This window comes from Drosophila guanche, unplaced genomic scaffold (assembly GCF_900245975.1).
Source record: "Drosophila guanche unplaced genomic scaffold, DGUA_6, whole genome shotgun sequence".
NCBI lineage: Eukaryota > Metazoa > Arthropoda > Insecta > Diptera > Drosophilidae > Drosophila > Drosophila guanche.
The window spans coordinates 554,785-575,458 of NW_022995758.1; the positions used below are offsets into that span (position 1 = coordinate 554,785).

Below are 20,674 nucleotides of genomic sequence, written 5' to 3' on the forward strand. Positions count from 1 at the left end.
GTAGATCTCTGAGGGAATTTGACTTTGCCTCTTGTTGTGTCGCCTGTTCTCGCATTGATTGGTTAATTATAATGAGCTTAGCCAAGGAAAAATATAAGAGAAAAACGAAGGTCGCAGCAAAGGATAGTGGGAGGAAGAGACAGAGAGGAATAACTGTAACAATTATAGCGATATGCCCACAAGATGCTATCATAAAGTGAATAAGAACCGAGAAAGATTTATGTGCGTGTGTGCAGAGGAGATGGACAAACAGTAAGTTTCAATGCCATAAGACCCAGGGATAAAATACCATCAAAACTTGAACTAATTATGAAAGTTTCTTTAACCTTTGAAAGCACTTCCTTTCGATTGATTTCAAACCAAGTGGCAACACTCGAAAATACATGAGTGGCAGCACCATTCTGCTTTAGTTATCAAAAGAAGTGGATAAACTAATTGTATTATTTTTCTGTATTAATAAATAATTGCAATCCATACTCATCCCAGATAAATCTGCCACTTTTTGACCCAAAGTCCACCATCTCTCCCTCTCCAAATATAAATGTACAACCGAAACGCACTGTAAGCTTTGGGTTTCGGTCTGGCCGCAAAATGTAGGCAACGACCGTCGGCTTTGGGTCGTCTCTCGGAGATTTTGATTTGATTTGGTGAAAATTGCCAACACAAAGCACACACAAATGGCAAAACAAGAGAAAGGTCTGCCAATGGGATGGAACGGAACGGAACGGCGATGGGTGTTGTTGTCGTCGTCGTCGTCGTCGTCGTCGCTGTAGTGGATGTCGGGGATTGAAAAGAAAACTGGCAAATAAATCAAATGAAATTTGTGTGACAATTTCTTCCACGTCGCCTCCGTCACCGTCTCCATAGGAAAGCGGAGTGGAAAAACAATGCATCTGTGGGTGTCTGTGTCGCCTTCTGTATTTATTTAACGTTATTTTCTCTTCTCAAATAAACACACACACCCACGCACAGTGAAAGCTAATTCAATGCGTCACTACCTCTCCTTCTGTTTTTGTTTCGGCTTTCCTTCGACGAAAATTATCCCTTAACAACCAAGAACAACGAAAGAACAGAAACAGTGGCAGAACAGCAGAAGGGCAAAAGGATGACCTGAAAGCAGAACAAAATGTATTACAAATTCAATTATCAAATATGTTTAAGGCTTTTTTGTTTTTTTAGCTGAAACAAAAACAGCATCCCAAAATGAAAGAAACAACAAAAAAAAAACCAAATGTACGGCGACCCCAATTTGTGTCGAGCTGATGCAATTCTCCTTGAGGCAATGTAACCATAAGAGTCTTCCAAGAAAGAGTCTGAGCAGCCCAAGGAATATTGTAAAAAATACAAAAATGTTCTCCTTTTTTGTACAATATTATTTCGGTTAAATATCTACTTTGTTTGGCTTTCTCTCTTTCCCGTTATTGACTTTGATATATGCACATATGTACGAGTATTTTTCACGTTGCTGGCTAGACAATGCCAACGGAGGAAAGAATTCTGTAGAGTTTTCTACAGCATTTCTGTATTAAAGAAAAGCTTCTTAAAAATTGTTCATTTGCAATGCCAAAAAATGTCGCATTTTCCATCCAATAAAAGCAACTTTACCGACTATACTTTATGCCAGAAAGTTTTCACAGATTGTTGATTGTCTCTTTTTCTTGAGCGTTGCACAGTCGTTGCGCTTATGCTGCATTTACTTTAATGACAGTATTTAAATAAAATGCTTGGCGAGGAAGACCCAAACTCTGCGAATGTAGCTGAATGAAAACTCTCAAATGTACATATATTGTTTTTAAATTTTTATCAATTCAAATAATGGCTTTAATGTTACGAAGATGTGGGGTATTTCAGGAATTAAATCGTTTCTAGTACGATTAAAGGCATCTCTATCTGGGTTAATTATCTGTTGAACTCCAGTCCGTTATTGTTCGGAAAAGGAAAGCCTTTTCGCGAATTAATTATGCGAATGTTGCGACCTTCTGTTGTGCTGCTGCATGTGCTTTTCGTCATTTCCCAATTACCGATTCTCCCTATTGCTGCCATTCCTCATCTGCGATGCCCTCTTTTTTGCCTTTACTCATCTGTGATGAGGAAAAGGGGGTCCTTCCTCCGTGCCTTTAGCTACGAGTTATCCCCCTCCTCTATGAAAGCGCTGGGATATGGAATAAACGACATTGAATGGGGGTCGCATGCGTTTGGCTGTAGAATAGATGGATATTTCAATATCATAATGCAAGAATCGCTGCTGAATGATAATGACTTTTGTGGCAGAGGCATGAATGGTGGGCGGGGACTGGGTGGAATGGGGCATGACAAACTTTCCCTTTTCAGCTGTTCCACTCCACTGCCCCTGGCCACTGCTCGAAGCCTTGCGGCTTATGCAAATCAAAGTGTTGTGCAATTTTAATGAGCCCCCGCATTGCTGGCTCCAGCTTCGCCTTCTCACTCTGGCTGCCACACCACACCATGAAATTGAGGAAAAACTTGTAAATGACGGCGGGAAAAGTTAGTTGTTTCGCTCACAGAGAGAGAGAGAGAGTGAGAGCGAGCGAGAGATTACATACACACATGCAAATGGGATGCCTTGGAATATGCAGTGGAAAATATTGGGGGGACAAAAAAAAAAAAGAAGAAAATATAAGACAAGTTCCAAGCGAAACAAAGAAGGAAAAGAAAAAGCAAAATATATTGAGCGTGGTTGGAGAGAGGGGCATTGCCCAATGATTGGCTTACCCTCCAGTTCTACCGACAACTATAAACAGTGGGACCGGGAATTCATGACAATTCATGAAATTCATGAAAGAACATGTCAAGCTAGGGGTCGATCCTATGGATACCCTTTCAAAGATGATGAAGAAGAAGAAGATAAAGTTTTTCCTTTTCACCTAGGGGAATACAAATTAGATTTTGTACAAAATTAACCACACAAATCATTTCAAAATTAGTGATTTTATTTTGTTCTTGGAATAACTACGATCAAATCTAGTTTAAAATGCTTAATGTTTTATTGTGGGCAAAAAGCCTAAATTGTCATGTCATATCTCGATATTTATCTCTCTGCAAAACATCTCCCAGGCAACATACTTCTTTTCTGTCCACAGAGGGTACCTTCTAAAGAAACAAAGATGGAGAAAAAAGTAGAACGAAAACTTCAAGCGATGGATGATTTTTGATGGCAAATCGAAGAAAAGCAACTCAACTGTGTGTGTGTGTGGGGGGGGGGGGGGTGGTTGTTTCCAATGGAGAAGAATCCTTTATCCTTCCACCATCATCTGCATCATCATCTTCTACGTCTTTTATTTTTCGACAGTAAAGTGGGCGTGGCAAGTGTGTGTGTGTGTATGTTTGTGTGTGCGAGGATGCCACGGCAAGCGATTTGCATATAAATGATTACGGAAATAAAAAAGGAAGTTGAAAATAGACAGAACTTCTTGCAGGAAAGGCAGAGATGTGTGGATAAGTAGAGAGTCAGTGGGCTTCAGGGAGGTTGGTGGGGTGTTCTCAAAATAAGGGTTAGAAAGGGGCACACACCCTTCCCTTCGCCCTTTAGTTGTCGTTGGAAAGGTTTTTTTGGGGTTTTTCATTCGACTGCCAAATAAGATGTCATTGCAGCACTGGATGAAGACGGGCAGAAACGGAGGGAAAATGCTGAAGAGTGGGAAAGGGTGAGTTGTTGCAGGGATTTTCCGGACTCGGTGGCCCGGGGTCCAGAGTTTGGGTCCAACTTGGAATGCATTTTCGCTAACATTTTTGCAACATTTCTGCTAAAATATTTGTTGCAATGCAGCCAAAACGGGTTCCGAGAGGACAAACCTAAGAGAACGGAGCCAGGCTGACAGGGAGAGAGGCAGAGAGCAGAGAGCGAGAGAGCTAAGAAGGCTAAAAAGAGCTGAGGAAAGCTCTTTGGCTTAGTTGGCACGCTGCCTGCTGTCCTGTCCCTCAGTCCCGCTTTCCCGCATAAGTATGCTGTGAAAATGCTTCGGGATCAGCATGAAAAATGTCCCAACCATCCGCAACACCCGCCCAGAGACAGCCCTCCTTCGCTTATCCAATGAAGGAAATTTAAATATTCGTCGGTCAAAAGAAAATTACTGAAAAAGAAAGAACATTTTGGAAGCAAAAGAAAAGCGCAAAAAACTTGAACTTTAAGTTGCGGCCGGTTTTACAGTCTGAAACGTAAAGATATCTCTGGAATTGAATAGGTTACTTTCAAGACAGATTAATTATATTGCCTTAGAAATATTTCCCACTGTCTATGTTTATATTTATTGGAATGCAAGCATCTTTTTGCACGCATCTCATTTTAAAACGCATGCTTATTTTTGCAAATATTAAAGAAATTTAAATCAAAAGAAGCCAAGAACAACACTCTCTCACTGTGTCTCTTTCCTTTCTACTGGCCCTTAAGATTGTATGGGAATTTGCTTAGATAAGATCCGGGAAGAGCTTCAGGTATCTCAATCAAGCGAAAAACGAAGAATACTTTTCCATTGACCGAAGCCCAAGAGGTGAAGCCTAATATAAATTCGCTTTCGCTTTGATTTGCTTACCTTTTGCCAACTAATCCTCTAGCTTCTTCTACTGTCTGTCCGGCTTCTACTCCTGCTTTTGCTGCTCCTTCTTCTTCGGTTTTTCCTTCTATTGAGCGAAACAAAAGCGTAAGAAAATATAAGTAGAAGCGCAACAACAATGGAGAGATTGGAGATTGGAAATGGAGAAAGCAAAACAATGACACGGAATGACATTGATGAATGATGCCAACGAATGATTGATTGATGGATTGATAGATGCCGCCACGTGTTCTCTCTCTCTTTCTCTCTCTTCCAAAGTGGCATCCGTGTGGACCCCCTTCGGCTTATGTTTATGCTCCTCCTTTTTCCTGGCCGCTCTCTCTTCTGAATTTGATAATGAGAGCAGCTTTTCATCAGTAAAACTGCGTCTTTGCTTAATTAATTTCCCACCAGTCCACCCCACAAAATAAAACTTTTCTTTTTCCTCAGGAGGAGAGCTCTTTTATCCTCCCTCTCCCTCTAGTTTCTATAGGTAGAACAACTTTCAAAAACTTTAACTAATTTCAAATGTGGCCTAGGAATGACGAAGGTGACGATTGACTAACTGACGTATTGCTAGAAAAACAGCAGCAACAAACAGCAGCAACAAAACAGCGGCAACAAACGGCAGCAGCAGCCACTGTTGTGGGCTTCGGGCATAGGGAAAACTTTTAATTACCAAGCAACAAGGCGGCAATGAGGCACGAGTCCACTCCCAGAACCTGCCACAGCCAGAGTCTTTCAATTACACTGGCTAACCATGCCCGTGGGCGTCCAGCAGGAGCTGGAGCAGCAGCAGCAGCAGAAGACCAAGCCACAAACCCAGACAGAAGAGCACAACCGAACAAGTAGAAGGACCCAGAAGCGGTGCCAGCTCTCTGGACCAAAGCCCGAGTTGTTTTCAATGTGGCCAAAAACTTATTGTGCCCACGTTCCCCCATCTTTTAGTTCCGTGGTCTCACTCTTCCTCTGTCTCTTTCACCCTAAAACCAGCAAAAGGTAAAGCCCACACAAAAAAGGAGCAAAAAGGAAAAAAAATATGGGAAAAAATAAAGAAAAAAGCCAGGAAAGGCGAGAAAAACAAAGTTTATTTGAGTTGAGTTATTTTCCAGCCACCATCAATGGGTTAAGACATTTTGGTTACCCTGTAAGAGGTTTTTCCTGGAATCCAGAGTAATGAAAAGAGAACCAACAGGATCTGGAATGGTTATTGAGGGAATATAAAAGATAAAAAAAAGTGACCTGTTAACTTCTCTGGGAATCTTATTTTCTTCGAATTTCGTATTAAAAAATAATTCTCTTAGGACGGAAAATAACTAAAAAATGGTCAAAAATTCTTAACAAAATAATTGTTATATGGACTAAAAAGTAAAGGAACAAAAATAATCCTATGTTAAAACGTGCACAGCCCCTAGTCCATTATAACCCTGGCTATCCTCTGAGAGTACTTTGCCCCAAGGCAAGATGTTGCCAGAGTGGCAGATAGAGGAGAAAATTGGGGGCAGGCAGGGGATTTTGGTGGATGGAAGGATGGATGGGTGGGCTGAGTTGGGCGGACTACTGGTTGGGGAGGTCTGTCAGGCAAAGACCAAAGTTATTTGCGAAGCCAAGGCTGGTTCAAGGCAGCATGAATTCGAAATGAAGCGAATGAACCACCTTTGCTACTACTTCGTCCTCCGCCCAACAACCGCCACTCCTTAGACTTTTCCCACCACTTCCACCTCTCCTTACACTTTTCCTCCCACTCCCGCCTCTCCTTAGGCTTTCCCCCGCTTTCCCACGACTTTTCTTTGGGGCTATGCAACATTTTTATTTGCGCTAAATTAGTCAGAGTAAAAAAAGACGAAAATAAAGATGTGCAATGCAGAAGAAGAGAGATGAAGTGCGGATTAAAGAAAGAGAAGCAATTTTGAGAGCAGGAGCAACGCAAAAATTTTCCTCGTTATGTTATTTGTTTTTTGAATTCTCTGGCATTCTCTTTTAAACTTTTCGCTTGTGCATCTTGCGAAGAATACATTTCAAAGCAAGCTGGGATCACTTGGGATCGAGGATGTGCCCTAAACGTGTTCTCAACAAAGTGTAGAAAGAGACATGGAAACATGGTTTAAGCGACTAAAAACAGAGAGACAGAGAGTGAGGGTCTGGTGTCTAAAGGCCAAACGTTGAATGCCATTTGCCGCATCTCAAAATTCAATATGCACTGCTGCTAGGTGAGTGCAAAGACAGCGAGGAAGTTGATGCCTCGCAAGAGTTGAGAGCAGTCCAGCCTCCAGTCAGAAGAGGTTCTCGCTGAATCATACGGTCCACTGACCAACCCAAAACACCCACACATGGGACTGAGGCTGCTGCAGAGACACAAACATTCGTGAGTGGGTCGGGGCGGTGCGGGTCAGGGGAGGGTCGCAGCAGAAAAGCGCGGCAAGTGTTCCGAAAGTTTCCCGGCCGAAAAGTCGAGACAGCAAATTGGAAAATTTTATGCCATAGTTTCCGCTCCTCTTAGCCCATTCCAGACCTTACATCCTTGCTGCTGATGCCCCATTCAGTCATCCAGTCACTCTTTCCCCTTAGCTTTGTTCTTCCTGTTTTGTGTTATATATTTTTTATTTGTTGCCGCTCATAAAACAGGCAACGTGATGGGAACGCTTCGGTTCGCTTCGCTACGGTTTTGGGTAAGTCCCGGACTGTGGGGCCAGAACCAGAGGTTTATGTGATTTCGTGGGTTAAGCAAAAGAGAGCGGATGTGGGTTAAGCGAGAGAGAGAGAGATGGGAAGAGAGCGAGATGGGGGATAGAGCATGGTATGGCCTCAACGAATGCACTATGCAAAAATAAATAACTTCCAAAACAAATAATATTTTTTGTTTTAGTTGCTGACACTGCAATTGTCACGATTGTACACGAATTTAGATATTATTCATATTTTCTCTCGAATTGTTTCAAGTTTCCCGTGAAATTGTTTAAATTGATCAAAAACTGTTTAAAATGCCTTCAGAGGGCCCTCAAAGAACCATTATCGTTCTTAAATATAGTGACAGGTATTATCACTTAAATGCAATGCATCCCAATGCATTAAATTGCATCCTCTTTTCCAATTTACTTGGTCACTGAGTTCCACCTTGCAAACGACTCAAATTTGTACTCCTAAGGTTATAAATAATAAAATATAAATATAAACAATTAGAAATAAATAAATTAAAATATCTGCGAAAACGCACAGAAAAGATGATATACATTTGATCAAAAATTGAATACTCAACAATATCCATTTAGTTTAATGCCTCCGGGAGCTGTCAGACACATTATAGGCAAATTTTCGTCACAAAAAAAGACTTGTTAAAAAACTAGGCATTAAACATATTAAAAATACCTGACTGAATCGAACCCATTGTAAAAAATGCACTTAAATTTATAAAATTTTGCTAGTTGAACTTCATGCACAAAATTATTCTCCGATAATCTTCGCTTGATATAGAAAACAGCTGACTTTGACATCTGTTATCTCAAAAGTGGTGAGCACTGATCATTTGGTATTATTCTTATGTATATCGGTTAACAAAATATTATTTCATCGACTTTTAAAAAATGAGTTTTGGCAAGAAAAGTGTGAAAATGCCCATAGTGCAGTGGCTGTAATTCCGAATTTCCGCAATTTCTTGAGATGCTTCCAGGATGATTCCCTAGGGACGCAAGTGCTTCTGAGAGCGTGTTAAATTCAGTACCTTGTGGTTCTACTTTCACGCTTTCGTGATATTCCCTTCCATAAATTTTCCCACTACCAGAGGGGAATATTCAAATTTCCAATTTTAAATGCACTTTCGCTATCCCTCTCGAAATTTTCACTTCAATATTTATAGATTCCAAATCAATAAATACCCAAAGTCTGCCCTCCATTTTTGCCACTGTTCTGTCTGTTTTTCTTGGCACTTTTCCTTGCCCTCCGACATTCCGTTTGCACTGGGAGACCCTTTGGAAGTTTTTCTTGCTCTTGTATTATATTATTTTCCTTTCATTCGGGGGAAAAGTTTTGGCTTGATTTGAGGCTGGCTGGATTATGGATTATTTATTCATTCTTAAATTATTTAAAATGCCCTCAATCTGCCCACGAAAAAAGGTTTCGGATAGAAACTTTGTTGCCGCCACCCCCCATACGCACTTCCAGCACGAACACAAAAAATAAAGAAAAAACAAAAACCTGTTGCTAAAATATTTAAACTGTCGCAAAAAGGTGCGAGTCGGATTTGGAGTTGTAGTCAGAGTGCTGAGTGTGTGTGTTTTCGTGTGTCGTCTCTTAAATATTCAAGGGGAATATTTTCTCCAACTTGGATGGATCCCGCCCTTTGCTGTGTTGCTGGGGTTTTATATGTATGACTCGGTGTGTAGCCCCCAAGCGGCCCAGCCCTCAGCTTCAGCCAGAAGTCGTTAGAAGGAACAACTCCTCCGTGTCTATTTATCTGAACTTTGTCTAGCTTACGTCCTGCTCGTTGCTGCTGTTCGTTGGCTCTCGTGTTGTATACAAGCACTTTGATGTCTCTCGTCCGGGGCTAGTTTTTAAATAATAAATTGCTTTTTGAAGCTTGTGCCCCGAAACTATTGCAACCCGTCCCAACAAGCACCCAAGCGCCAAAGAACCGAAGCTCCTACAGCCTGTCAGCCTATAAAATTTCATTAAGAATTTAAATCAAGTTTGACCTGGGGCCTCTGGACAACACCAGATGAAAAGGTGTAAAGTTTTGTGTCCTCTTATATGGTACGGATTTGGGTTTCGTTTGAGCCATGCTTTTGGTTACGCCACTTGATATTCAAATGTTTTCATTTAGTCTGGGCAGAGGATTTTCCTTACCCCATTTTTAGGTTACTTTTTGGGCGGTTAATCACACGAAGTCAACAGTTCATCATGGGCGGAAGTTTTTGGCATCAAATGAGAGCAAAGGAAGAACTTCAGTTGCCATAAAATGTGTTATTCTCTATTTAAATTATAATTTTGAAAACTAAACTTGGAAAAGGGCACATACAAGAAGTTTTCTGTGGATGATTCTTAATCGATAATTGTGTATTTAATTAAGAATCATAACCAGTATTTTATTCCCTGATAGTAGATCATTTGGACAGTATTAGAGCGACTTTTCAGATATTTAAGTTGTAATTAGTCCACAAGGACTAAAACTAAAACTGCACAGAAACTTAATCAAAGCAACATCGATTATGTTCCTTCGAAAATAGTTTAACAATGTTTAATTATAGAGAAAATGTACTCGAATTCCTGCTTAGGTGGTAGCATAACAAACAGACAAAAGGAAAGTCAAGGTACAGTCATGGAACTGCTATAACTAATTTATCGATAAGGAGTAGTAGAACTCTGCCTGTTCCTTTGACTTTTCCTTTGCCGTTGCCCATGCCCATGCTTGTGGGCTATGGCAAAACTATACCCAAATGCCATTTACCATTTACCTACGTTTGGCTAATTGAGTGACGGCATCTGGCTTTGTTTCAACTTTAGTAATTCAACTTTTCCCGCTGTGTGTGTGTGCGTGTGTATGTGTGGGTGTGGGTGTGTGTGTGTGGGTGTTTATTGTTGGTGCAACTCATTCGAGAACCAAGGAACCAGGAAAACCCAGGGAAAAGTTGTAGCACTCTGTAATTGAAAATATGTTTCGCATAGAAGGCGATTCAATTCACTTGGCTCACAATTCATTCCGTTACCGATTCCGGTTTCCGACTGTACTATATGCATTCGCATTCGGATGCGCATTTGCAATCCCAAAACCCAAACCCAAACACATTCCCCTATGCTATGCAATGGCTATGGCTATGCCAACTTTTGCAGCATCTCATTTTGACCCAACGCCAGCTAGTCCTTCTGATCTGCCTGCACCCCCTCTCGATTGCTGCAAGGCAATCGGTTTTACAGTGGGGTTTATATTGAACATTCCAAGCGGCAGCAGATGAGTATTGGATGCTGGAGTGGTGGTGGCAATGTCCAGAGGCAAGCAATAAGTGTTGTAAACCAACTGCATAGAGAACGGAAATTCTCCAGCATCGTAGCCCTTTTAATATGGGGAGGGGAGGCATGCAGCAGCAGCAGGAGTTGACGGCGTAGCTGCTCCTCCTCCTACGCATATGACAAAAGTTATGGGAGCTTGAAGAGGCTTTATGAGGAGTTCCTGGAGCTTGGTCGAAAACAAAACTTTGATTTGCACTCAAATGCATCCATCTCCACTCGCCTCTGTCCACTGTGGTTGTGCTTTCACTAACCACAAATGTGGGAAAGGAGGCATGGAGTATGGGGCACGGGGCATGGGGCACTCACTGTTTGTCAAGTTCTGCTGCTGCACATGGAACCATCAAGCCATGAGGCAAGCCAGTGAGACACAGGGATACGGAGAGAGAGAGAAAAAAGGAGAGAGCGGTTCTATTTGCGCTTTGTGGTTAGTTAGCTATGCGTACAGTGCTTCCCAAACCTTGTTGCGGAAGGAAGTGTGCGGAAGAGAGTGAGAGAGAGAGAGAAAAAAGAGTGAGCGAGAGAAATGGGTGATGTGGTGGAATACAGTCCTGGGTCCTTGGGTTTACACAATGCACAAAACTTTATGAAAAATCCAAAGCAATGCACTATGGTCCCAATGCCCACTTTTGTTGTCCTAAATTAATAACTCGCGAACGAAATAAGATATTTTGATTTAGTTTTTTGATATAAGTTAAGAATAGCACGTGGCATGTTTTTTTAGAAAATGGGCGTGGCACCGCCTTTTTTAAGGATAAATCTGTTTTTATTTTTTTTTTCCGAAAATGTTAGAAGCAAAAAAGGATGGGAATATGTTTAGCAGTGCAAGATTCTATAAAAAACAAGAAGGGACGTGTGAGACGCTTCTTACGCGTCACAACTTTTATACCCGGCACTCAGGACTACATCTAGATGTAGAAGACATCGCCAACCACTAGATATCGTTCACATTACAGAACACGTAGTAAAAGCCTACTAAATAAAATGCATCAAACAAATTGGATCAGTTAATATTTTCCAATTTATGTGATATTTAAAACAGCAATAAAATTGGTACATTCTTGGACCGATAGGTTTCACAGCAAATTTTTCGAAGGTGGCGCCATCTATGCAAATTTCTGGTACGCATCTTTGATGGTCACTCTTTTTCCAATACAGAGCGCCAAAAACCACGTCTTGGTTGTAACTTTTAAAAATTAGCTTTTGGCCATGAAAAGTGGTCATTGGGACCATAGTGCAATGCAGGAAGTGGTGCTGCAAAAAAAAAAACACACACCCACAAAATAAAAGGCAAGGACGAAAGCCAGAACTGGATTCAAAAGAGACAGGGAGACAGCGCGAGCAGGAGATAGAGAGAGAGGAGTAAATTCTCGTTTAATTTTTCACATTTTTGTAGTTTTTTGGTAAAGGAATCTGTGTGTTTGTATGTGTATGTGTGTGTGCGTGTATCTGTGTGTGTGTGGCTGCTTGTACCAACAATTTGTAGGGGATTTCGTTCCGGGATTAAGTGTTGGCCAAAAAGTTTCCAATTTTATTTTTATTCCTGTTTTTTTTTCTATTTATGTTTTTTTCTCCTTTTTTTGTTCTTTGGGGAAGCTGCATTATGTGCTCGATTAAGGGAGAAATCTGTGCAAATTCGATGGAAAATATTTAAAATGTTGTTGCCTTTTGCCGCAAAGCTAAGAAGATTACACAGATAGAATGGCAGCAAGTAGAGGATGATAAAGGAAAAAGTGTGCCAAATAGTTCTCTGAAATAGTTCTCAGCGGCGGATGAGTAGCCATTTTTTCATTGACAAGCAAATCAATGCAATGAAAACATTCAAAACTATACAAATCTGCACCCTAAGTTTTGTTAGCTTCGAAATTGTATAAAATTAGCTGTGGCTGTGTATGATCTTCCAAATCTCTGGTGAATAGCAGGTCCGCCTTCTAATGACTAATGAATTTTACAGCAGCAGAAATTAAAGTTTGCTTAAGAGTTCAAAGGTAAATGACTGAAAAATAAAGTTGGCCGATTTGTTTAAGCGTCCAATTAGAGAGAATTATTTTGGGGGCAGTCTTTTTATGGATGAATGCAGTGTGTGTATTTGTGGGCAGAACAATACAATAAAATGCTTGGCTGCATCGTAAGTGTTGGTTTTTCAATGCAATGCACATAGTATATATGTATGTACATAAATATGAATGCATAAATAGAGTGTACATTGATGTTTAATTGTTCATTGTTTTATCATTATTAAAACAGAATTGTTCTATTGAAAATTCAATAAATAGAAGTTGCAGCTGCAAGTGCAATAATTCAAATGTAATATTTCTCTTGTAATTTTAATCAAATTGAATGACATTTCGATTGCGCGAGAGTCATGTTCATTCTGAAAATGGCGCCCCCCATGTGACAACCTGCAACTTACAAATTTGGAGTAACTAGATTTCATTTACACCCCCAACCAATTCGTAATTAGCTCAGTTAGAGAAACCAAACAGAAACTCAAGTGAATGAAATCTAATTAAAAATGAGACAAAAAAGAAAATGAGACGCCCCGCCAAAGCCCTCACATTCAAAAGTGCCCAAAATTAAACTTTCGTTCTTTCTTCTTCGTCTCCTTTCAGGTAAGTTCCACGAAACGAAGACCCAAAAAGAATGTCCCGTTGACGCATTACCAGCAACAGCCCCAACCCCAGCGCAAGTCCCAATTTGGCCAAAGGCCTTGACATGCCCGACGGCACCGGTCCCGGGGGCAGTCTGTGCGGGGCGTGCGCTTCGGGGACCTTATCAGCGGACTGAATGATTGAAGGGGCTGCTCAACCGATGTGAGCCAAGTGTGCTGCACATGGGTGGTGGTATGGTGTGCAAAGCAAATGAGAATCAATAAAAAATACACACACCCACACACAGCAACGGCATCCCCCAGGTGTACCTACTGCGATTGTACAAGCGTGCAGGTGTGCAGTTGGTGTGAGAGCGTATGTAGGTTCGCTCCAAAAAGTATGCTACAAAAATGGTTCGGTTTCTTTTGGTTTCGCATACCCTTTGACATTGGTTGAGCCATGAAGAATACCGACTAGGCAACAAAATGAACTAATCTCTTGATGAGCAATAACTCTGGTATATCGATATCTCCGAAAATATATCCTGCAAAGTAATTCTTTCCTGAAGATAAAACTTTATCGGTTATCGATAAAAAATCATTTCATATAACTCTTTGAAGGGTATCCAAAGGTTCGGCCATTAATGCTGCACCACCTTTATAATTCTTTCTATTTTTTTTTTTTTTTTTTGGCTAAGCAACTGACTGGCTCGGACGGTTGGGCGGAATGAACGACTACGTCCCTGGCAATCAGTGAGAGAGAATTTTGAGTGCCAACGTGTTAAACAATACAGTCGGTGGTGCAGTGGGTGGGTGTGTGCCAGATGCCCAGCCAGGTATGTGCCAGCCTGCCTGCTGTGGCAGAGGGGCAGAGAAAGTGTATCAAAATGAAATTTGCAACAAAGGCAACAAAAAAAAAAACAAAACAAAAAATCAGAAAAAGGTAACACGGCACACAGGAGGGGCAAAGCAAGCGGCAAGAGGTGCCGGGAATACAAAAAAAGTGAAATTAGTCATTTGTAGCAAGCAGTAGCTAAGGGCGTTAGTGGGTGTGTCATGTGGTATACGGCATTAGGCATCAGGCACGGTGGGTTATGGGCGGCAGAGACTTATAGACGAACACGGCTGTTGCACATTCTCATCGCATGCAATTTGAGCATGTGACTGGGGGGCAGGAACACAAGGCTTAAACCCTTCCCCTCTCCCCCTCCATCCGTCCTCGCTCTGAAGCATTGTGTTTGCCATTGAACACGCACATTGAATGGCTATAACACGACCTCTGTCTATGGGTGTGTGTGTGTGCTTAGAGTGTATAATCGTGTGTGTGTTTGTGTGCTTAGAGTGAGTTACAGGGTATGTGTGACTGTGTGTGTGAGGCCATTGTTCAGAGACACTAACATACACAAAAAGATACGACACTCAGACACCTCGACATGATGTACAAATGGGCTCACGGGCAATATTCTTGTTGTAATTGTTGCAATTGAGCGTAGTTTTCGGGAACAAAAGATAGATAGAGATAGAGCGAGAGTGAGTTAGAGGGAGAGACTCACCCACACACACACATACACTCATCTAAGTTCCTTTGTGTACATGTAACCCAAAAAAGAAACAACAAGAACCCCCCCAAGCACACAATGTGTCACGCCAGGACCATTCGTGTCTCGTTTCACTAATGCTTTTTTGGGGGTTTTCGGTTTTTGTGTGACGCCAGTAAAACGACACATACAAATGGGTGGCAACTATGTCTCTGTCGCTCTCTTTCTCTTTCTGTCTGTGTGTGTGCTTATTCTACACTTGATATCGATAATTGTTGGGAAATGTTCAAGGAATTTCCGTTTAAAGCGGAGAGACAGTCACTTAAAATAATTTCAAGCAAAAAGGAAATCTTTAGATGCTCAAAAGAGCAGTTTCAAGCTGCTAAAAAATGTATTCATTTTTCGATAGTCGATAACAGTCGATATTTTATTTTGAAAAACAGTTTTGTGCATCAAAGAAGAGAGAAACATTGAAAAGTGTGAGCTTTCAATAATTATTATTCAATCAAACCAAAGACAGAAATTTAGTTAGTTTCTGTGAGTAATCGTTGGCTAAGTACAATTTTGTATCGATAACCAAGTGCTAGAAAGAGCCTTTTATTCCAATCCATTTCGCTTTAAAGCGAACTCTTCAAGCTTAATTTATGTTTTAATTTTTCTCTGGCTTTCATCTCAGACTGCATATTCGACACAGATGCCCATGACCTGAGGCATGGGCTAGGGGCAAGTGCGACAGGTAAAGGAGAGCCGAAGAGCAAGTGCCAGAGCGAAAGCAAAAGCGAAAGAGAAAGAGAAAGAAGTGTGTTGAATGCGGTTGTGGATAACCTACAAGCAAAGCATAATTTACACGCCAATATCATGTCGTTTCACACTTCGTATCGTATGGTGGTGGTGGTGGGGGTGTGTGGGAAATACTTGCACACAGATACTCACCAAGGCATAATCGCTTAAAAATGAGGTCAATAACAGGTAGATTATCAAATAACTATTACACATTGTGTGCTGCGCACGAGACATGAAACTGCTGTACGTCGACGACGACGAGCCTGAGGAGGCATGAGAGGCTGCATTGAGAACATATTGCCACACAAATACACATCTGGCACATCTACACTGGCAACCATCTACACTTTGTGGCACATGCTCAAGACCTCATGAGTTGGCTTTGGACGCCTCCCCCCACTTGCTTTGAGGATTTAGGCAAGTGGCCAGGCCGGCTTATGTGGTTAGCAATCAACGCCTTCGCGACGAGCTGGCAGACACACCGACCGACGGACAGACAATCCTCCATGAGTCTAACCCCACAGCAGCCTACCCCACACCCCACAGTCATTACCCTTACTCTCTGTCGGCCATACGTGAAGGTCAATTTATCGCCTAATGATGTTGAACAATGACAAGGGATATACTCTTATACTCATACGCGTAGCTGGCTGGTACGCCACTTAAAACTCTTCAAATTAGGGTCAGAGGCAGAGAAGAGATGCGGAGAGAGAGTATAAGGAATAGTATGGTTGAACAATTGACTTAGTTTGATTTATTTAAAATGCATTCATCATTACTTGAAACCAATCAATAAAACTGTCAGATTTGCTTTTTGATACTGTAAAAAAAAAAAAAAATATTTTCTTGCAATCAGCGATTTGAAATGCTGTTAATGGCAAAGATTCAGCGACAGAAAGTGGTAGAAAGCTTCGTGCAACAGAAAAGATTTAGTTTTTTAATAATTGCTGGAAATTTTAATAAGAGGTTTCTACTACATCAAAAAAAAAAAAAAAAAAAAGACGAGAAGACGTGTGAGTCGCTTTTTACGCGTCACAACTTTTATACCCGGCACTCAGTACTACATCTGCACCTTAGCGGTGTTTTGTCAAATTTTAAATTTTTTCTTCATCTGTCATCTCCATCTACAACACTTCCCACACCAACAAGCTCCGTTAGCTCGCCGCCCTTCTCTAGACCCACACACTGCAGACTCGAGGCAGAGGCACAGGCAGCTCCCGCACACAAAAAAAAACAAATATAAGCTGTGGGACGGGGTGGGTTAAAAGTCGGAAGAGGCATCGGCAGGGGGAGGGAAAATTTGACAAAACACCGCTTAGGTGCAGATGAGTATAAAAGTTGTGACGCGTAAGAAGCGTCTCACACGTCCCTTCTCGGTTTTTTTCTTTTGTTTCGCCATCATAAAGCTGTGTGCAAATATAACTATGTACATACATATGTATTTCAATTCATTGAATGATGTGAGATAGATTTCATTGCACATTAATCGGATCAGTACGGGGCTCTGTTCACCGCTTCAGCTACGGGCGCAGTCATAACCAAGTAAACAACATCCTGGCCGCTGTGCAGCAGTTTATATTCGTTTAAATCAGTCTGGAGCAGGAGAGTCTGCAACAACTTTCGACCAAGGATATTAACTTTGCCAAACTCCCACCTGACGATGAGATGTGATGGCCATTGCCGGAGTTTTTCGGCTGCCATAAACAAATACTCCAAAAACTGACAGAACAAACAGAACGACAAAGTCAACAAAAAGGAGAAATAAAAAATATACAGGGGTAAAGGAAAAGAAGAAAAAAATATAAAGCACAGAGAGATAGGTAGATGGAGGAAGAGGGAGGGAGACAGACTTATTGCTCGGCAAAGCGTGAAATGTTTACGAGCGAGTGACGATGGCGACTCAAGTAGAGCAGCAGCAGGAGCCAGCAAGCAAGATGAAGGAACAGGAGGCACCCGTAGAGGGACCTGTGTCATTCCTGACAAATCTTAGTAACACAACCCCAACCCTCTTTCTCTCTCTTTCTTTCTCACTCACTCACTCACTCCCTCTGTGCTTGGGCCGTGTGCACAATTGTAAAGAAAATGTTATTAAGGATTTTCTATTATATAACAAAAAGGCATGCTAGGCGCATTTGTCCTGCTCCTATTTGCGCGCTCTCTCTATTTATTTTTACGCTATGTTTCTGTGTGTGTGTGTGTATGTGTTTGTGTGTGCGCGCATTAAGCACTTAACATACACATGGTTTTGGGCCTGCAACCATCGTTCATCGTGTGCCTCTCCTGCCTCATTATTATGTTCGGTCTTATATACTCTAACCGGAAAGGTGCGATTCACCAGGGTCAGGTGAGCTGTGTACAGATCTTCGACATATTCAATGAAAGGACTCACAGAGACAACACTGAAGAAGAATTCATAATAATAACCTTGGGAAACACGAAAATTGTTTGGTAAAGAAGAAACCAAAGAAGCTTTATATTTAGAATGGGTTTCATACCCCTAGAATATCTTACAGATCTATTGGGACTCTATGTTTGCTATTCCGTAAGCCAAAAGGATTCGTATTAGAGTATATTTGAAACGTTTTGGCTATGATTGCTTGCTCGCTCTCTTTAGGCATTAGACGGGTTTTCATCTACTTAGCTTTCAATGCCCTCACACTACTCTCTCTGTGTGTATGTGAGGGCGTGTCCTGGCTAGCGTTAAACGAGGAGCGTTGACATGTCGATGATGGTTCCGCCTGCGAGTGTGTGTGTGTCTGCTCAAGGTTCCAGCTGCTAAACATTAGTCAAACCCAGCCCAAAATGAGCGACCAAAAGTGGCGCAGTCAAGCAAAAGGCTCTTGTTGCAACGAGTGAATGAATGAGTGAATGCGCAAGCAAGTGAGTGAGCGAGTAAATGAGCGAATGGTAATGCGAATCTAAATGAATGGCAAACGGGCTGCCGGACTGCTGGACTGCCTGCCTGCCTGCCTGCCTGCCTGCCTGCCTGCCTGCCTGCCTGATGGGTGTAAGGCTGTTTGAAGATCCTCCCATGTACGTACATACATAAGTGGATGATGACTGGTGCCGTCGGACCTATAGCACTTGCATGCAATCCTTGCCATCCTTCGAGACGCCATTCCTAAACGCTTCGCTTCGCTCTGTTACTTTCCATACAATCCCTAAGGAATGTCACCACATGTCTTCACAGTGGAACAATTGGCTGATTGCTTCGCAAGTACTAAAATTACGAATGCTCTGTTACGAATGCTATGGATATGTTTTTGCTATCCAACTATTTTTGTATCCATCGTTTAAGTTACGCCGTATTTATCTCCTCTGGAACATCTTTAAATGTATTTTTCTATTTGTTTTAACTTTTTATTTCGATCCATCCTTCTTTACTGATCTTTTTCTACCGATGTATTTTCCTATATAGTTTTTTCTATTGCTCGATTGTTTTTCGTTTTTTTCGTTCGATGAAAATCCAATCTTATTTTATTTTCGAGAAAATTCCTTTTCCATTTTCCCTCCACTATTTTCTACTGCATTTGGTGCAACTGTTTGTCTTGCAATCTGATAGGGACTTCCCGACTGAATGGCCACGGAGTTTCCTCCAGCCCCGGAGTTCTGTTCGGTTATAAACATGTTTTCCCGTCTTTCTAGTTATACCCGGTACTCGAAGAGTAAATAGGGTATATTGTATTCGTGCGAATAACGGTTGTATGTAACGCACAGAAGGAAACGTTTCCGACCCCATAAAGTATATATATTCTTGATCAGCATCAATGGCCGAGTCTATGTCTTTCTGTCAGTCTGTCCGTCCGTCTTGTTGAGCGCCTGGATCTCAGAGACCATAAAAGCTAGAGCCACCAAATTTTGCATCCAGACTGCTGCATGCTCACACTGTTACAAGTTTATTTCAAAAATTAGCCCCGCCCCCTTCCGCCCCCGCAAAAGGGTGAAAAAAAAAACTAAAAACGCCATTCCGTAGAGAATGGCCATATCTATCAGTTCACCAAATTGGGATCTGATCGGATCATTATTATAGCCACAATGAAGAAATTAATTTTCAATGGCTAAACCCACCCTGGCCAGCAGCTTTTGTTGTTCCTTTAACATTCTCTCATTCACACTCTGCTTCTGCTTCACTCGGCGTCTACCGACTTTTAACCAAGACTCGGTTTTGAATGCTCTTTATTAGAAAAAGAGTTGTGTTGCGTACAAGAAATTTTCATAGATGGCGCCACTTTCGAAAAATTTGCTGTGAAAGCTATCGGTCCAAGAATGTACCAATTTTATTGCTGTTTTAAATATCTCAAAAATTGGAAAATATTAACTGATCCAATTTGTTTGATGCATTTTATTTAGTAGGCTTTTACTACGTGTTCTGTAATGTGAACGATATCTAGTGGTTGGCGATGTCTTCTACATCTAGATGTAGTCCTGAGTGCCGGGTATAAAAGTTGTGACGCGTAAGAAGCGTCTCACACGTCCCTTCCCTTTTTTTTGTGTGAAGGCGCTGCCTCTGCCTCTGCCGCGAGTCTGCTGTGTGTGGGTCTAGGGAAGGGCGGCGAGCGTGTTGGTGTGAGTAGTGTTGTTGATATAGATGACAGATGAAGAAAAAATGTAGAATTTGAAAAATAACCGCTAAGGTGCAGATGTAGTACTGAGTGCCGAGTATAAAAGTTGTGACGCGTAAGAAGCGTCTCACACGTCCCTTCTCGTTTTTTTATTATATTTTTTTCTTCTGTCTCGTTGTGTGCGTTGTTTTTCATTTTTATTTAATTTTTTTTCTCCTATTCTGCTTATTTTTTTATCACATCTTGCAATGTTGTACTTTGGCTTTAACAATGTCAGCCAGTTTGTTCCTTTGTGACGCTATCGTCGAGTGAACAGCGTGGCAACGGGGGGCGGGCAGAGTGCCACGACAGGACACCCAAGGAACATCAGGAAACAGAATGACTGAAGGCATGGACCAAGGAGTAGGATAGGTGTGTGGATCCACCCCAGACCTCCTTCAGTTTATCTTGTGTTCCACTCCGGGGTACGCACTCGTTAATTGAATATTTATCTTTGGAAGAGCTGCTGGCATAGCCATTCATTCATCCACTCACCCCCCCCCCCCCCTCCCCCCCCCCAAACCCCCACCCCACCCCCCCCCCCACCCCCCCTCCCACCCCCCACCCCAATTTACCTTCCTACCCACACGCAATGCCCTCCTCCACCTTTCCTCT

At 41.8% G+C, this 20,674-nt stretch overlaps 2 protein-coding genes across 10 annotated transcripts in view; both read left to right on the forward strand.

The window, feature by feature from the left end:
• Nucleotides 1-20,674, forward strand: part of LOC117590506 (neurobeachin) — a 200,752-nt gene that overhangs the window by 22,831 nt on the left and 157,247 nt on the right. The window lies entirely within an intron of this gene.
• LOC117590509 (proteasomal ubiquitin receptor ADRM1 homolog) overlaps nucleotides 10,619-20,674 on the forward strand; it is a 19,679-nt gene continuing 9,623 nt past the window's right edge. Inside the window, exon 1 of the mRNA XM_034283197.1 lies at nucleotides 10,619-10,633. The gene's annotated coding sequence lies outside the window, so the exon portion shown is untranslated. The remainder of the gene's footprint in view (nucleotides 10,634-20,674) is intronic.